Source organism: Lactuca serriola, chromosome 9, assembly GCF_051521515.1.
Source record: "Lactuca serriola cultivar US96UC23 chromosome 9, Lser_US96UC23_V15, whole genome shotgun sequence".
Taxonomy (NCBI): Eukaryota; Viridiplantae; Streptophyta; class Magnoliopsida; order Asterales; family Asteraceae; genus Lactuca; species Lactuca serriola.
In genome coordinates, this window is record NC_136416.1 from 182368558 (window position 1) to 182373959 (window position 5402).

At 34.7% G+C, this 5402-nt stretch overlaps 1 pseudogene; it reads left to right on the forward strand.

Annotated features, from left to right (window-relative positions):
- The first annotated feature begins 573 nt into the window (after positions 1-573).
- LOC145076356 (polyphenol oxidase I, chloroplastic pseudogene) lies at positions 574-2439 on the forward strand (annotated as a pseudogene).
- Positions 2440-5402: the final 2963 nt, after the last annotated feature.

Below are 5402 nucleotides of genomic sequence, written 5' to 3' on the forward strand. Positions count from 1 at the left end.
ACATGCTCGTTGTGAAACTCATATATTATATATGTGTATTAAAAAAAATTAAATATAAAAATTCAAATATTTGAGAAATTTAAATTTATAAGAAAAATTAAAAAAATATTGAATTATTATAATTGAAGTGTTTTCTTCTCTTTTAAATTTTAACATATATTTTAGATAAATAAATTAAGAATATTAATTAGACTTTAGTTTAATAATTTTGAAATTAGAAGGTAGATCCATTAATTAAAATTAATATATATTTATTATATTTATTACAAATTATTATATTTAAATATTATATAAGTTTTAATAAAATGAAAAATACAAAAAATAACATTTTGACAAAAAATAATTTAAAATAACCCCAACATGACATATACCAAAAATAAATAAGAGTATGATATATTTATTTACTAAAAGAGACTAATTATTTATTATCTATATAATTAAATTTTGAAAACTCAATATAAAAAAAAAAAAAAAAAACAGGTAGCCATTTCCCGTTTGGGCCTTGTCGAATTTCCCACAATCCGCGTCTATATAATGGAGCTCAGCAGAACGGATTTAACACCTACGACAACGATGGCTTCATATATCTTTTCCACCGTTCCCTCAGCCACCGAAGTCACCACCAACAACTTCTCCCATTCCTCGATATTTTCCAAAACTTCCACTCACCGATTCAAATATACTCATGAAAACCAAACCCATCGTTTCAAAGTCTCATGCAACACAACCTCAGACGACAAATATGATACACTGGAAACATCACTTGACAAGAAGAATGTAGACCGAAGAAACTTGCTTCTGGGGCTCGGTGGAACTCTCTACGGTGCCGCCAACTTGACCTTCCTCCCGTCCGCCTTCTCGGTGCCCATTGCTGCTCCCAATGTTTCAGACTGTGCTATTGCCAGTAAAGGTATACACAACATCAAAGATGCTGTAAGGGGGGTAGCTTGTTGCCCACCAGTACTGACACTAAATTCCCCAAAAAATTACGTCTTCCCTAAGGAGACCGCAGTTCGTATCCGTCCGGCAGCACAAAGAGCCTCTGACGATTACATTGACAAGTATAAAGCAGCAATTAAGGCCATGAGGGATCTCCCAGATGATCACCCACACAGTTTCAAGCAACAAGCCAAGATCCATTGCGCTTATTGCAATGGCTCTTACACTCAAAAAGAGAGTGGCAAGGAATATGAACACCTCACACTCCAGATTCATAACTCGTGGCTCTTCTTTCCCTTCCACCGGTGGTACCTCTATTTCTACGAGAGAATATTGGGAAAGTTGATTGACGACCCAACTTTCGCGATACCATACTGGAATTGGGACAACCCCACCGGAATGATAATCCCTGACTTGTTTGAAAAACCCATCCAAGTAAGGGAACGCAAAGAAAACCCCGTCTTTGACGCTTACAGGGATGCCAGACACCTCCCACCAGCTCTGGTTGATATCGATTATAACGGTGAAGACCGTGGCGTTTCATGTATAGACCAAATAACTATTAATTTGTCTGCAATGTATAAGCAGATGATCAGTAATGCTAGTGACCCAACAAGCTTCTTCGGTGGCAGATACGTCGCTGGGATGGACCAAGATGACAAAAATAGTCATGGAAATCCATCGGTTGGGTCCATAGAAGCTGGTTGTCACACAGCGGTGCACCGATGGGTGGCTGATCCTCGGATGCCGAACAATGAGGACATGGGAAACTTCTACTCCGCAGGGTATGACCCTATCTTTTATGCCCACCACGCCAATGTTGACCGGATGTGGAAAATCTGGAAAGAGTTGGGTATCAGGGGACACCGTGAACCAACCGACAAGGACTGGCTAGATGCATCATACGTGTTTTACGATGAGAATGAAGAACTTGTACGTGTCTATAACCGAGACTGTGTGGACTTGAATAAGCTTAACTACGACTATGAAACATCCCGTATCCCGTGGGCCAGGAATCGGCCGATCCCACGTGCTAAGAATCCTCAAATGGCAGCGAGGTCAGCCCGAATGGGGAGGAGTTTTCATGACGTGCAATTTCCGGTGAAGTTAGACGGGATAGTAAAGGTGCTAGTGAAGAGACCTTATGCAAACAGGACTAAGGAGGAGAAGGAGAAAGCAAATGAGATATTGATGTTGAATGGAATTTGTTTCGATAGCGAGAAGTTTGTCAAGTTTGATGTGTATGTGGATGACAAGGACGATGAACCAGAAACCACTGCGGCTGATAGCGAGTTTGCAGGTAGCTTTGCGCAGTTGCCTCACCATCAATCAGGCGAGAAGATGTTCATGACAAGTGCCGCGAGATTCGGGTTAACAGAGTTGTTGGAGGACATTGAAGCTGAAGATGATGAATCTATTATGGTGACTTTGGTTCCTAGGACAGGGTCCGATGATATCACAATTTCAGAGATCAAGATTGAGCTGGTCCCCATCGTTTGAACTTCAATAATGTAATCGCATTTTCATGTCCATGTAATATGTTCGTTTTCTGTGTTGTGTTTAATTAGGAGAATTTGCTGAGTTCTCTTAACCTCAAAAAAGGGCAATAAGTTGGTAGCGTTAATGTGTTATCACTCGTGCATGTGTATTTCAATTAAAGTTGATCAACTAATAAAAATTTTCTTGTTGTTTCGCTCATACTATTTCATGTATTATTGCTGATGATATGCTCATATTTCACCTACTTACATACATATTCCTCACAAGCATGCTTTGTTTGTATTGTGTGTGCATGTGTCTTGTCTGTGGTTTGCATGTAAAACGAGGCAGAGAATTGTGTCTTCTGGCGAGTTATGTGTTCTTTTTAGAGACGGGACAGCAGGAGGTGTATGTGAGAGAATTTAAAATACCAACTAGGAAATGTGTGTGGATGTGTCATGTTGTATTTGGATTTTGTATGCGTTTTACTAAGGTGGGAGTAGGGGTGAGTATCTGGATTGGATCGTACCCGCTCTTGGACCGGACCGGTTACGGAGAATATTGTGGACCGTGGACCGGACAGAATGAGTCGTATCCTGGTCCAGGTCCGGGTTTTTCAGTTCTTGAACCCGTTTGGACCTATAAGAATTTAACACAAACATACATATATTGACATCTAAATCTAATATGTTTACCAACTAGCATATATATTAATTTTACCAACAAAAGTTAACAATCTTAAGTTCTTAACATAAACATACAAAAGTAATTACCGTAACATCAAAAATCATAGTTTAAACTTTAAAATTAATCCAACTAACAAACGTCATAATCTAATCTTTCATTGGTTTTCTTCTCATATGATTGTCATATAAATCTAATATGTTGAAAGCTTGTGCAATCTCTACATAAATACAAAATGAAATGTTGTTAGCATTTAAAAAAAAAAGTAATAATTCTATAGAAAAAGAACGAGTATAAATTTTCAACCGAAAGATATATTATCATCCATCAAGATGTCATCTATGTTGTCAATTATTAGATTTGTAGATTTTCTCACCCAATCTGGGGTGCATAACAAAGCTTCAACTATCAACGTCAATAAATTACTCCGATGCTCACTTACAACTCTACCACATGTGTTAAACGCGAAGTCGAACGCCACACTTTAGATTTGTATTGCCAATATATCTAACAGCAATAGAATTAAATTGTAACAACATTAATTTATATATATATATATATATATATATATATATATATATATATATATATATATAATAAAAAAAACTATGTAAGACTAAAAAAAAGTAATCACCTTTCGTCATCTGAGCAACTGTCGGGAACCTAATCGTGTTTACTCTCTACCAACCGAGAACTGAAAAATCTTTTTTTATGATTTACTATATTCTCTTTCAAATAAGTTCGTAACTCGTTATCCATTGGATCCGGTACTCTATCAAGATCCTTTTCATATGATTTATCTGTTAAAATATACATAAAATTCAGAACTATAGTCTAAAATAATTATTGAAAAGCTGAAATATTTCAGCTTTGATATCCTAACTTTGATTGATTCTAACTCATTGAATATAACATCAAAAACAACAAAATTATAGTTTAAAATCATCTACAAACTCGAAATTAAAAGTCGAAAAAACCCGCATGTCAATCTGACTAAAAAAGAATGAGATATGACTGTTTAAACAATTTTACAGGATACAAAATTTTAATTTATTTTTGAAAAACTAAAATATTTCAACTTTAATATCCCAACTTTGATTGATTGTAACTCACTGAATATATATAACCCAAAACACAAAAAATATAGTCTAAAATTATCTACAAACTATAAATTACACATTGGAAAAAACCGGATGTCAATCCGATTTAAAAAGAATGGGATATGTTTGTTTAAACAATTTTATAGAATACAAAATTTTAATTTATTGTTGAAGAGCTAAAATATTTCAGCTTTGATATCCCAACTTTGATTGATTGTAACTCAATGAATGTAACACCAAAAACAACAAAATTATAGTTTAAAATCATGTACAAACTTTAAATTATACGTTCGAAAAAGCCGCATGTCACTACGACGTAAAACGACTGAGATATGTTTGTTCAAACGATTTTACAGAATACAAAATTTTAATTTATTGCTGAAGAGCTAAAATATTTCAGCTTTGATATCCTAACTTTGATTGATTGTAACTCACTGAATATAACACCAAAACAATAAAATTATAGTCTAAAATCATCTACAAACTCTAAATTACATGTTAAAAAAAACCGCATATCAATCTGACTTAAAACGAATGAGATATTTTTGTTTAAAATTATACTTTTTTTATAAATAAGTTGGTCCAACCGGTTTTTACCCGGAACCGACCGAACTGGACCGGTAAAAAAACCAAACCGTACCGCCCTCAAATCTTAAAACCGAAAACCGACCCGGGGGTCCAAAAAAATGGTCCGGTCCGGTCCACATGTCCAAATGCTCACCCCTAGGTAGGAGGTATGACGTATATTTAGGACATCCACAATGCATTCAACTTTTTAGAGTTTAATGGATTGTCACGTTATCTTTTTCCAATCCATATAACTCTATCATTATTTTCCTACAATGAATTGAATTCTACAAATTTCAATAAAATGTTACAAAATGTAATTTATAGTAAATATTTAAAAATTAAAAAGTTTTATTTTCCTATTGAAAAGTTCAACGGTTATTGAACTCCAAATTCATTAAATGTTAAGGTGACATCTTACAATGGTACAATTTCATCCATTGAAGGATACACAGATTTGTCACATCATTCAACTCTCCCACTAAATTCATCATTGTGGATCTTGTTATACTATGACATCTACCTACAATAAATTTATGAGTAAATTACTCATTTCATACACGTGGTATACCCAAATTTACACTATACATCCTATTTTGGATTTCATAGTATGAAAGTTCCTTTGGTTTAATG